This window comes from Martes martes, assembly GCF_963455335.1.
Source record: "Martes martes genome assembly, chromosome: 11".
Classification (NCBI taxonomy): domain Eukaryota; kingdom Metazoa; phylum Chordata; class Mammalia; order Carnivora; family Mustelidae; genus Martes; species Martes martes.
The window spans coordinates 103706276-103720035 of NC_137899.1; positions in this window are offsets into that span (position 1 = coordinate 103706276).

Consider the following 13760-nt stretch of genomic DNA (forward strand, 5'->3'; position numbering starts at 1 on the left):
TCATGATCCTGGGATCAAGGCCCCCAACCAGCTCCTTGCTCAGTGGGGAGCCTGCTTCTCCCTCTCCCACTCCCCCTGCTTGTGTTCCCTCGCTTGCTGTCTCTCTGCCTCTCTTTCCCTCTCTCTGTGTCAAATAGATAAAAAAAAAAAAAAGCTATCTAGAGAAATAAATTGTGAGCTGTACCGTGCCAATGACTAACAGATGCTGTTCCACCGATGGGCCCCTCTCAGCTGGGCTCGCATATGAACTTGGGTTTCTGACTATGCAGCCGTTTCCTTGAACTAAATTAGTATGTTTTAACATTTATTCATTAGGCTTTATGTTTGCAGTAAATTAAATTTTATAGTAATTGAAACACTATGGCATGATAGAAATGCCACTCTCAAGCTGGTGGAGCCACTCTAGAAAACAGCGTGGAGGCTCCTCAAAAAGTCGAAAGTAGTGTTACCCTACGACCCAGCAATCACACTACTGGGTATTAACCCTAAAGATACAAATGTAGTGATCCGAAGGGGCATGTGCACCCGAATGTTTACAGCAGCAATGTCCGCAATAGCCAAACTATGGAAAGAACCTAGATGTCCATCAACAGATGAATGGATAAAGATGTGGTATATATACACAATGGAATACTATGCAGCCATCACAAGAAATGAAATCTTGCCATTTGCAATGGTGTGGATGGAACTAGAGGGTATTATGCTGAGTGAAATAAGTCAATCAGAGAAAGACAATTATATGATCTCCCTGATATGAAGAATTTGAGAGCCAGGGCAGGGGGGTTGTGGGGGGTAGGGGAGAGAAAAGATGAAACAAGATGGAATTGGGAGGGAGACAAACCATAAGACACTCTTAATCTCACAAAACAAACAGGGTTGCTGGGGTGTGGGGGATAGGGACAAGATGGCTGGGTGATGGACACTGGGGAGGGTATATGCTATGGTGAGTGCTGGGAAATGTGCAAGCATGATGATTCACAGACCTGTACCCCTGGGGCTAATAATACATTATACATTAACAAAAATAATAAATGCTGCTCTCTGAATGAGGGTTAAGAATGTTGTTATAATAGGGCACTCAATGTAAATGTCCCCTAATGGCAAAGGTCAGTGGCATTATAAACTTTATAGAAATACGGAACTTATGTCCTGGTTGATTGGCTGTTGAGTTACTTTTTGAAAAATTTAAGTTTTTTAAAATTTTTATTTTTATTTTTTTACATAATTTTTACATAATTTCTGCACCCAAGGAGGGGCTTGAACTGATAACCACGAGATCAACCACGCTCTTCCGCCTGAGCCCGCCAGGAGCCCCTTTTTAATTAAGTTTTAATTTTAATTCCAGCGTAGTTCACATACAGTGTTACGTTGGTTTCAGGCATTCAGTGCAGCGGTTCAACCACCCTGCGCGTTACTCCGCGCCCGTCGTGGTCAGTGGGCTCCGTGACCCCCTTCATCCATCTCACCATCCCCGCCCACCCCCTCCACCAACCCCCCCCCCCCGCCCCGTGTGTTCTCTGCAGTTGAAGGTCTGTTTCTTCGTTTGTGTCTTTTTCCCCTTTGCTCATTTGTTTCTTTAATTCCACATATGGGTGACCTGACGTGGTACGTCTTTCTGTGACCGACTGACTTCGACGGTGGAGTAGCTTCCTGGGAGCCGACAGCCCTCGCAGGGAGACCCTGCACGGCGTGGTTTCCGGGGGGAGTGACCTCTGCGGCGACGTGCGGCCACCAGCCCACGCGCCGTGACGCGCGCGACAAGCCTGCGGTGCCTGCGCCCCGAGAAGTCGTCGTGTTCGGGACGTGGACGAGTGGGGGCCTGGGCTCACGGGGACACCTTAGGACCCGAGCTCCGCGATGTGGGGTGGTGACACCCCCGGGGCTTAACCACCACAGCCCAGGCCGGTTCTTCAGGGGTTGGTTCTTGCCTTTTCCAAAAAGAAGCTAAAAATCACGGGTACATCCGCGCGAAAGGACACACACTTCCGAGCTTGCGGTTTCCTCCTGAGCCCGGAGCTCCACCGCCGGGAGGGCTCGCTCCGGCCAGCCTGGGCCGGGGTCCTGGAGTTCGGGTCGCTCCGACCCGGAGGCGACGCCGGGGCCCGCGGGAGCCGAGCGGGGACGCGGGACGCGCTTGCGGCGCTCAGCCGGGGTCAGAGGCGGGCCCGCGCGCAGACCCCCGGGCCAGCCCGGTCCACTCCTCACCCCGCCGACGACCTCGCCCCCCGGGGCCTGGGCTAGGTGAGGGGGGGCGGCGGGAGGCTGCCGGGTCCGCGGGCGTCGCGGCCGCGAGCCGGGGAGGACCAGCGAGCGACACGCGGGCCTGCTCGCCGCCGGCCGGGCCGGGGCTCCGAGGGCGGGTCCGGGCGCGCGGGTCCGGCCGAGGAAGGAGAAACAGCTCCGGGCCGGACGCGGCGGAGAAGCGTCGCGTGGAAGCGGGACGCGGGTCTCCGTCGCAAGGGGCCGGGAGGCGCCTTCCTGGCGGGCGCCCCGGGGGTGGCGTGAAGTCGGGCACCTCCTGCCGGGCTCCGGGGGCCACGGCCTGGGAGACGCGCCCACCTCGCGGCCCCGGAAGAGCCGCCTCCGCAGGGGCTGCGGCTGGGGGCGGCGCCTGCCTTCCCGCCCGGGGCGCGCCGCCGCGGAGGGGGCGGGGCGGGCTCGGCCGCGGAGGCTCCTCGGGAACCGGCTTCCGCGGGGACGAGCCGCGGCGCCGCGCGTCCGACGGCCGCAGAGGCTGTTCCCGCGCGCCGCCGCCTCGCGCCTCTCCCGCCGCCGCCGCTCGACGCCCCCGCGCCGCGGAGACGACGAGACGACGCGGCCGCCATCGGAGACGACGAGACGGCGCGGCCTCCGTCCGACTCTCGCCGGCCGCGCCCCCGCGCGCCCCTCGCGGACGCCGCCGTCGTGGACCGGATTCGGCCGCGGTGACGAACAGACGCCGCAGGCGGGGCACCGGGGGACGCCGGTGGTTCCCACACTGGCCGGGCGCACCGCGGCGTCTGGGCTCCGTTTCTCCGCGGCGACAGCCCCTGTCCCGAGGAGGAGTCGAGTAAGAAGGACGCGATGCCGCGCCGGCCGAGCCTTCGCTCCCGCGCGCCGAACCGGTTTCCTCGGTCCGAGCCGCGCGCCCGGGGCGCTCTGACAGGAAGCCGGTTTCTGCGGGGTTGGCAGTTCCGGCGGGCGTCGGGTTTGCGGCGACGGCGGGGAGCCCGGGACGTCGTTCCCGCTCCGGTGTGCTCTTTTTTTTTTTTTTTTTTTTTTTAAAGATTTTATTTATTTATTTGACAGACAGATCACAAGCAGGCAGAGAGGCTGTCAGAGACAGAGGAGGAAGCAGGCTCCCTGCTGAGCAGAGAGCCCGATGCGGGGCTCGATCCCAGAACCCTGGGATCATGACCCAAGCCGAAGGCAGAGAGGCTTTAACCCACTGAGCCGCCCAGGCGCCCCTGAGATGTGTTCTTGACTGGTGACTTCAGAGGCAGCCTGGGTCAGGTCTCCCTGAGCTCTCTGGTTAGCTCTGAGTCAGCTCTCGAGTTAGCTCTCTGGTTAGCTCTCTGGTTAGCTCTCGAGTTAGCTCTCTGGTTAGCTCTCGAGTTAGCTCTCGGGTTAGCTCTCGGGTTAGCTCTCTGGTTAGCTCTCGAGTTAGCTCTCTGGTTAGCTCTCGGGTTAGCTCTCTGGTTAGCTCTCTGGTTAGCTCTCGAGTTAGCTCTCTGGTTAGCTCTCGGGTTAGCTCTCGAGTTAGCTCTCGAGTTAGCTCTCGGGTTAGCTCTCGGGTTAGCTCTCTGGGTAGCTCTCGGGTTAGCTCTCTGGTTAGCTCTCGGGTTAGCTCTCTGGTTAGCTCTCGAGTTAGCTCTCGGGTTAGCTCTCTGGTTAGCTCTCGGGTTAGCTCTCTGGTTAGCTCTCGAGTTAGCTCTCGGGTTAGCTCTCGAGTTAGCTCTCTGGTTAGCTCTCGAGTTAGCTCTCGGGTTAGCTCTCTGGTTAGCTCTCTGGTTAGCTCTCTGGTTAGCTCTCGAGTTAGCTCTCTGGTTAGCTCTCGAGTTAGCTCTCGGGTTAGCTCTCTGGTTAGCTCTCGAGTTAGCTCTCTGGTTAGCTCTCGGGTTAGCTCTCTGGTTAGCTCTCGGGTTAGCTCTCTGGTTAGCTCTCGAGTTAGCTCTCTGGTTAGCTCTCGGGTTAGCTCTCTGGTTAGCTCTCGAGTTAGCTCTCTGGTTAGCTCTCGAGTTAGCTCTCTGGTTAGCTCTCGAGTTAGCTCTGGTTAGCTCTCGAGTTAGCTCTCTGGTTAGCTCTCGAGTTAGCTCTCTGGTTAGCTCTCGGGTTAGCTCTCTGGTTAGCTCTCGAGTTAGCTCTGGTTAGCTCTCGAGTTAGCTCTCTGGTTAGCTCTCGAGTTAGCTCTCTGGTTAGCTCTCGAGTTAGCTCTCGGGTTAGCTCTCGGGTTAGCTCTTGGGTTAGCTCTCGAGTTAGCTCTGGTTAGCTCTCGAGTTAGCTCTCTGGTTAGCTCTCGAGTTAGCTCTCTGGTTAGCTCTCGGGTTAGCTCTCGAGTTAGCTCTCTGGTTAGCTCTCGAGTTAGCTCTCTGGTTAGCTCTCGAGTTAGCTCTCTGGTTAGCTCTCGGGTTAGCTCTCTGGTTAGCTCTCTGGTTAGCTCTCGGGTTAGCTCTCGGGTTAGCTCTCGGGTTAGCTCTCGAGTTAGCTCTCTGGTTAGCTCTCGAGTTAGCTCTCTGGTTAGCTAGCTAGAACTCGGATTCTTGGCCCCTGCCCTCTGGCCTTTTTATGTCACGACAGCATCTCTTCTGGAGAATGCAGCGGAAATGCAGAGGAAAATTCAAAATGAAAACTGCTCCCCTTTTAGATCAGGAGAAATACTTTGCAAATTATTGTGACATTGTAAGTCGTGCGCGCTCGGTGGGGACGCGGACGCAGGCGCGGGAGGGGCAGCCTCACGGCGGGAGGTGGGAGGGGGGTCAGCTGTGCCCCGCCGGGGGCCGTGGGTGCGGGAATGCCCGGGGCGGCTGACTGGAAGCAGGAGCCTCCGGGGCCGGCCGGGGAGTGGATTTGGCTCTCGCCGTTGGCCCTACGTCGGAGGTGGGGGACGCCGGGGCAGGCGGCCGCTGCTGATCGCACCTGGCCATCGGGGGCTGATGGCTGCGGGTCGTGGGCTGGAGTTCTGTTGTCACACGGAGTCTGGCTGCCGTCCGTGCGTGTACGTGGTCTCTGAATGGGAAAAGCGAAATGTTGAGAAATGTCCTCATAAAAGGGGGAGTGTGGCCGCTGACAGGGGCAGGGGAAGGCTGGGAGGGGACTGGAGTTCTGTGGCCACGAGCCTTCCCCCACCTCCGACCTAGGGCCAACAGGGAGAGGCAGACCCACTCCCCCGACCCGTCCTGGGGGCTCCTGCTTCCAGTGCGCACTGATTTCCCTGAGTTCTCGTGACGCCCGTTGCTAGAGCGCGGCGTCCCCTCGGAGGAGCGGGCGCGAGACGAGCAGCTCCTGGATGAGCGCGCACGGGGTGCCTGCGCCGCGGTGTTCACGGCCTCCGGAGTCTTCCGGTAAAGCAGAGGGGAAGAGAAACAATTAGGTGCCGAAAAACACGTTTTAATTTCTTAGGTGGATCCATCATGCTTTACGCTTGAAGAGTAGATTAGAGCAGCCGTGGGGCTGTCTGCGAGCCTCGTGCCTTCCCTCGTGCTCCGGACACTGCTCAGGGGCCCGCAAGTTCAGGGTGGCGCCCTGCTGCGCCTCCCCCGCGCCCCCCCCCCCACCGCGTTGAGCGCCCCGCGTCGGTTACCTGTCGCTGCCGTCCCGGAGAGGGGTCCTGCCTCTGCCCTGATCTCTGGGCTGCTGCAGTGTCCTGCCTGGTGGAACGTCTTTGTTCGCCTGGGGCCTGGGCCACACGGTGTCAGCTTGACCTCCAGAGTGGCTGGACACTGAAGGTCGGTGCCTGATGGAGGGGCATGGCCACGTCCCTGAGCCGGAGGACCTGGGGCCCCGGGGTTTGGTGAGCTTCCCTGGTTGGCAGAACTCTGTGTGCGTCACCACACGGGGAGGCCGGGAGGAGGTAGCCCCGTCCACAGCCCTGGGAGGGGGACAGCTTGGAATGCGCTGGGCCCCCCTCGAGCCTCGTCCCTTGGCTGATGTTGAGCTGTGTCTGTTCACTGTCCTGAACCATAGCCATGAACGTGACAGATTTCAGTGCGCTCTGGGAGTCCTTCCAGGGAATTGTCAGAACTGAGGGTGGTCCTGGGGATCCCCCGCCCTCCCAAGCCCAGCACACACTATCGACTAGTCTGTTAGGTCCAAATTCCACGAATTTCCAGGAATCTATTTGCTCTGTCTCAGAATCACCCCCTGGGCCCCTAAAGATGAAGCATTTATGCATTGCTCCTGCCCCCACCTCCCCCACCTCCCCCCTCACCCCACAGCACCCCTTCCTTCCTGGTAAAGTTTGTCCCTCAGGGTGTCTGATGTCATGCATTTCTGGAATGAGGTGGGTGAGTCCCTGAGCACCAGACGGTGAGCTTGGGGCCAGGGCAGCACGGGGTGTGGGGGCGCGCTGGTCCCCGGGGTGTGTGTGAGGGTTGGGTGCGCTGGTCCCCTGGTCTGCTGGGCCACGCAGGAGGGGGCCGGTGGGGGAGCCCCGAGGGAGGAGCGCTGTAGCACAGGCGTGCGGACACTGGCACCCTCTGCTGGGATGGGCTCCTGAGCTGCCCTGCCAAGGGCAAGGGGGCGGTTGTGCTCTGGACGTTGGTCTCAGTGGAGACTGGGGGCTTAGTTTGATTTTTAAACTAAATAAAGCTGCTGCCTCTGTGAGCAGCCCCTGCGGGTAAACACGACTGGTAAGTAGGGGCCTCTTGACTTCCACACACCTCCTCCCTTTCATTTTGTCCCTGGCTGGGCTCAGACCTGGGCACACACACGTGAGGCTTAAGGTCAGCGCGAAGCCGTGATCTGGCGTCTGTCACAGTTCGCCGGGCGGCACGTTACAACTTTCTTCGTTGTCCAGTGAAAATGATAATCCCCTGCAGGGTTCTTCTCTCTGGAATCATTCATTTATTAAAACATATTTAGTGTTTGTTCATGATGGACAAATTCCCGTGGCCTCTGGAGAGGTGTATAGTACATAGTTCCTGTGCTCTAGAATCATAATCTTCATTTATTTTTTAAACATTTATTTATTTATCTGAGAGAGAGAAAGAGAGAGAGAGCGCACATGCACACAAGCACACAGAGGGAGACGGGGAGGGAAAGAGGCAGAGGGAGAAGCAGGCTTCTCACTGAGCAGGGAGCCTGATGCGGAACTCGATCCCAGGATCCTGGGATCATGACCAGAGCCGAAGGCAGAGGCTTTAACCCACTGAGCCACCCAGGCGTCCCTAGAATCACAAATCACAAACTTTTTTTTTTTTTCTTTTAGTTTTTATCTTAATTCCAGTTAGTTAACAGGCAGTGTTATTGGAATCAGGCGTACAATACAGTGAGTCAACATGTCCACACAACACCCAGTGCTCTCATAGCACATGCCCTCTTAGATCCCATCCCGTGTCCCCGCCCCCCCACCCCCGTCCCCCTGCCCACCTCCCCTCTGGTCACCACCAGTGTGTTCTCTAGTTCAAAGTCTGTTAGAATCACAATTCTTAGCCAGGGTGGAGATTGATGGGGACGGCAGACCATGCAGCTTGTGGACCAGCTGATGACTTGGGACCCTGGGACAGAGACAGCATCAGGCGCAAAGCCACGCCCAGCAATGGACGCACTCAATTTCCACTCAATTTCATTTTCCTTTTGGTCAAGTACAAATTGATTATCCAGGCTTTGGGGTCACCCTGGGTTATGAAGTGTGTCGGGAAGAAGCCTCCTACCCCTGCCTGCTGGGTCGGGGACGCCCTGTTGGGTAGGTGATATCCTCAGTGCATGGTGTCTCCAGGTAAGTGGCTCATTCTCCTTCCTTTGAGGAAGGCAATTGAAATGCCCAGCTTGCTTCGGGCTTCCTCAGACCCTTACTCTTTTTTTTTTTTTTTTAACCTTCATTTGTCCCCAGTCTAATGCTGAATATGTTGCCTAATGTCCTGGGTTGGTGCGTCTGACCTCTGTCTCTGTAGCGGCGAAAAGCACATGGGGATGGGCTGAACACAGGGACTGTCGGGATCCTTTGTGCAGGGGCAAGAGAACTGGAAGAATGAGAGAAAGATTGTCAGGGAGGAAGTAGCTGGCCCAGCCGTCCCCTTCATTAGGAGGGACACACAGATAAACGCTCATTCCAATATCAAGTTGTAGGTTTTATAGGATCAAATTCTTTGAACAATTTTAGAAATCAAAATGTTCCCCAGTGACTATGAACCAGGACCAGAGAGAACCCAGGGCAGCTGAAGACAGAGGCCCACGTTTACTGTTCGATTGAAGCATAAGACGAATCCAAGGATAAGAGCAGAAAAAAAAACCAACAAGAAGTAATTTAAGTGATTCTTATTCTAGAAGCTCTGTAAGCTCTCCTTGAGGGTAAGTAATGATTCCTATCAGGCAAGTCAGAAACTATGCCCATTTCATGAATCTAATTATTTACAAACAAGCTTTCCAGGGATAGGAGAGGTTAGTTAATTGACCTAAATTTTTTTCCCTCCACATATTTATTGGGCTGATGTAAGAGTGGAATTTTTATTTGCAAATAAAAGAATCTACCTATTTTTGACTGCATGTGATGGAAAACTGCGTTGTTGGTAGTTTTAATACATACTTTTTTTTTTTTTTTTGGTTTTTTGTTTTTGTTTTTTTTCCTGTAGCTATCCATGGCTACCATCAAGGTTTCCCTGAAGACCTCAGGGACCCATGCTCCCTGCAATGGCCCTAGATTGAGGCCCCCATTCTCCTAGCCCAAAGTGGTGGCTGGAGCTCCAGCCGACACACCTGCATTCCTGCCAGCTGGTGAAGGAAGTGATAGAAAGAGCATGGCTTCGCCCTTTTTAGGATACCTCATGGAAACACCATCCCGAACTTTCTAGAACTTGATCACATGGCAACAGCTGACTGCAGGGGGTGGTGGTAAACAGTTATTGAGCTGGATGGCCATGGGCCTCACTAAGAATCAGTGGTTTATTATTAAGGAATAGGGGAGTGGGTGTTGGGCAGTAATGAGTGGTCTCTGGCCACAGCTGAGTTGAAGGATCAATGTTTATAGAATTCTTTGTAAAAAGGGTGGGCTGAGGACTCCAGGGACAACGGTGCTGAGCCTTCTTCCTGACCTGTGGGCTTCCAGGCCGCCTTGCCCTGTGGTCTCGGGGGCGCTGACATTCACTCTATTCCCCCGGAGTCCGTCTGGCTGGCTTCCAGGTACACTGATGGTTTCCAGGGCTCTTTTCTTTGATCTTAAGGAAACTGAGCCCTTACCTGGATGGTGCTCAGGGCTGGCGTTTAACTCCCTGTGAGCACAGCCCACTGGGAGTAGGAATGAGACCACAGAAATACTGAGAGGAATCCTTCATTTTAATCTCATAGTTTCTTTTCTTCTTGTTCTTTTTTTTTCCGTGAACATTTATTGAAGATTTTCATCCCTTCTGCAGTAGGCACAATTCTAGGATGGTCCCCAAGATCTCTTTTTTCCCCTTAATTTAAAATCAATTAACATATAGTCCATCATTAGTTTCAGAGGTAGAGGTCAGTGATTCATCAGTTCAGTGTAACACCCATGCTGGGGGGGCTTTGATCAGCAGGAGTGGGTTCTCTCCCAGCTCTGGAGGCTGGAGGTCTGAAATCAGGTGTTGGCTGGGCCACGTGCCCTCTGCCAGCTTCTGGTGCAGGCTGGTGCTCCTTGGGGTCCTTGGGCTGGCGGCTGCGTCCCTGCAGTCCTGCCGTCTTCCCTCTGTGTGTCTGTCCCCACATGTCTCTGCTCTTATAAAGACACCTGTCATTCTGGGTGAGGGGCTTACCCTACTGCAGGGTGACTTTGCCGTAACTTCCATCTGAATTTCATCAACAAAGACCCTGTTTGCAAATGACGTCCCCTTCTTAGGGACCAGAGGTTGGGACTTCAACCTAGTTTCTTGGAGGACATGGGTCAGCCCGTTACTGCGCATGTCCACGCTGGGGGCTGGTGTTTGCACAGTCCCCCCCCCCCCCAGCCTCTGCGGTGCCGGTGGACAGCACCTGTTGAGACTGACCGGGCTGTGCACTAAGTAGGGGAATATTCCTCTACACGCTCCAGCTTTTAAATTCTCTGCTGGTTCCAGCAGCACCGGGAGGGATCTTGAAAAATGAGAAGGAAAAGAAGTAGAAAGATCCAATTTTCCAAAAACTTTTGAATGTGAGGCCTGGACTAAAAGACTTGGCTCTCCACATGATTGTCCAGAGAAGACTGGGTCCTTGCCACACACAGGGCGCTCCTTGGACTGGAGGCATCAATGTCTCCCAGGAATTGGTGAGCCTTGTGGCCTCCCAGGTGCTGCCCCAGACCCATCAAATCAGACTCCGTGTTCAGTAGGGTCCTTGGTGCTTTGCGTGCACAACCAAGTTTGCGAAACAGGCCTAGAAGAGTAGAGCGGAGGAAGAAGGAAGAGAGACCCCGAATCTCACATGCTTTGATAATTCTAGCAAAGCAGGATCCCTGGTTAAACTCAGAGAGGCTGCTGATTTAATGATTGAGAAGTTCTCATGGGAGCTGAAGGGAAGAGAGCTGAACTGGGGCAGAGTGGGGAGGGATGGGGGGGCGGGGTGAAGAGGGACAGGACAGGGTGGGGAGGAATAGGGCGGGGGGGGTGGGTGAAGAGGGATGGGACAGGGTGGGGAGGGACAGGGCGGGGTGCTTCCTTGGGCCGGACTCCAAGGTGGTTGACCAGAGGAGCAGAGGGGTTGAGGGGGCTGGTAGTGTCTTTGGGGCTGAGTTGCTCTCTGGTCTGGGGAAGAGTGATGGAGGAATGTGTGGGGCCCTGGACACCAGGAGCGGGCTGGGGGGCAAGGAGGAGCCCATGGAGGTGCCCCACCATTCTGACCCCTCACACCCTGGCACCTACCAAGGTGACTAGTTATTTTTTGTTTATTTTTTCCCCCCACTTCATTGAGTCTAATTGCCATACAATAGTGGGTACGTTTAAGGTGTCCACACTACCTCCTTTTCAATGAATGTTGAACAGACCAAAGTTTTAAATTTTATAATTAGAAACTCACCTAAAATGCAAATGAGCTGTTGAAACAATTAGCTTGAGACTGTAGACTGAAGTGAGAAATGACAAATGTCCTTCCTCCAGGAGGGTGGGGTTGGGGGGGGGGATGGAACTGGGGTGGAAGAAACCAGGGGCATGGGTGGCCCCCTTCTGGCCCCTTGGGGTTCTGCTGCCTGGGGAGTTTCATGCTGGCCCCTCCCCTGCCCACTCAGACCTGGATGGGAGTCAGACCTCACCGCATCATGTGGAAGAGAGTTTGGATTCTGCAGGTTGAAGCCAAAGGATGAGCCTCGTGTGGACATTTGTGATCTATGTAACCGAAGGCCTGGTACTCGGTCTCCTACTGACCACACGAGGACCCGGTGGCTTACCTTGCAGGGACACTGGAGAATCAGTGAGGATACTGTGTGTCTTCTGCAGAGTCACTGTTGGTATAATGGTGCTCACATTTGGCTGATGTCTGCGTACAGGAGTGTCACTCTTAGAAGAATGGGACCTATGGCCACCATTCTAAACATTTGCAGTTCTAAGGCAAGACATTAAAGCCACGTCCCAAGTGATGCCATGGGTCAGGGGCTCCAGGGGTCAGCACAGCATGTGGTTATGTGGGCTCTGTAGCTGGGGAGGCTTCTGTGGGGGAAGAGACATCGTTTATTCGAGAGAGAGAGAGAGAGCACTAGCAGGGGGAGCAGCAGAGGGAGAAGCAGACTCGATGCTGAGCAGGGAGCCTGACATGGGGCTCAACCCAGGTCCCTGGGATCATGACCTGAGCCGAAGGCAGACACTTACCCCACTGAGCCACGCAGGTGCCCCTGGAGTTAGAGACTTAAGGCAGCTGCTCAGGGACCAGCTGCCCCATGTCCATCAGCCGGGGCTGAGAGCCTTTGGCTACCTGCCAGGGTGACCTCACTGGGTGGGCCTGAGGGAGGGGTGCTCTGGGGAGGATCTGGGCAGGCCAGGAGCATCCATTGGACCGAGAAGATTGGAAAATGACTGAGGAAGTGGGTCATCTGTTTCTGCAATGGTGTTTTCTGAAATTCTCATTAGTGGTAGCAACTGGGCTCTGCGATTTTTTTTTCCCATGCAGTCCCAACAAAACCCATTAAGTCTTACTGCATCCATACGTTACCACGAGTCCAGGCCATAAGCAAGAGGAGACCTATTTAGTCTGACTCCTGGCTCTTGGCTTTTAATGGAAAATCAATGTATTTCAGCTTATTAAACTATTAGCGCATATTGGATAGTAACTCCGCTTTTTCTTCAAACCCCTCTCTCCCTTCCCTCTCTCAGGCGCCGGGAAGGAGACTCTAGGTCTTCAGAGACGGCGCGGGAACCCTGCGGGAGGCAGGGGAGCAAACCAGTTGCTCACTATATGCTTCTTGGGTGCCCAGGGAGCTTTATGGTCGAATCACAAAGTTCCTCAAGGCTCCTAAATTCCGTGGTCAAGCGTGAGCTTTAAAATGTTGCATTGGGGAGTGGTTGGGGAGTGGTTGGGGAGTGGTTGGGGAGTGGTCCTGTGTGGAGAGCGCGTTTGACGCATGGCCGGTGCCTGGTTTCAGGGGTGCAGATGGTGTTGGGTGGGTATAGGCTAGGGGAGGGGCACTTTCTAAAGCCCAGAGAAGTCAGGGTGATTTTATGCACCTAGTTGTTTGGTCAAGCACGAGTCTCGATGTTATTGTGAAAGTACTTGGTGGGTGTGATTCAGATGAACAGTAGCAGTTGGCTTTGGTTTTTATAGTTATTTGTTTTTAAAATGTTAACATTTGAGTGTAGTTGACACAATGTGACATCAGTTTCAGGCATACAACATGGCGATTCGAGGTCTCTGAACGTCAGGCTGTGCTCCTCACATGCGTAGCTCCCGTCTGTCACCGTACGACACCATCACGATCCCACTGACTCGGTTCTCAATGCTGAGCCTTCTTTCCCGTGACTCCTTCGTTCTGTAACTGGGAGCCTGTAGCCCCCCTCCCCGCCCACATCCCCCCTCCCCCCAGGCCAATTCTCTGTATAGATCCATATGATTTACGTGAAGGACATTACCCTCCTTAATGTGGGTGGGCCACATCTAAACAGCTGGTGGCTTTAATTAAGGGCAAAGACTGAGGGTTCCTCGAGAAGAAATCTGCTTCAAGCCTGCCGTAGCAGCTCCTGCCTCGGCTTCCAGCCTGCGTCCTGCGATTCAGAACTCCAGCACCGACTTTTACCTGGGTTTCCAGACTGCTGGGCAACCCTCCCCGTTTCACACTTTCCAGGTCCTGCAACTGTGTGAGCCAACTTCTTAAAATAACATCACATCCATGTCTGTGTCCTATTCGATCTGCTCTCTGCGGTGCCCAGACACACCTGAGCTACCAGCCCCCTCTCTCCAGCCGGGGGTTCTGGTAACTGCTGCTGTGCTCTTTCCTTCCCACCCCAAATGCAACCTCAGGGTCTTCTGGAAGAGTCCACGCACACAGTCTTTCAGAGTTGGCAATAGAGAGGAAAACTGTGCTGATCTGGCATTAGGGGATTCTCTTTGAGGCTGTGGGGGTAGTAAAACCAATGATTGTTCTCATATTAGGTACCTTCTAATTGATTTTTCAGTAACATCGGTGGGTTTCTGATGCTGAAGTACGG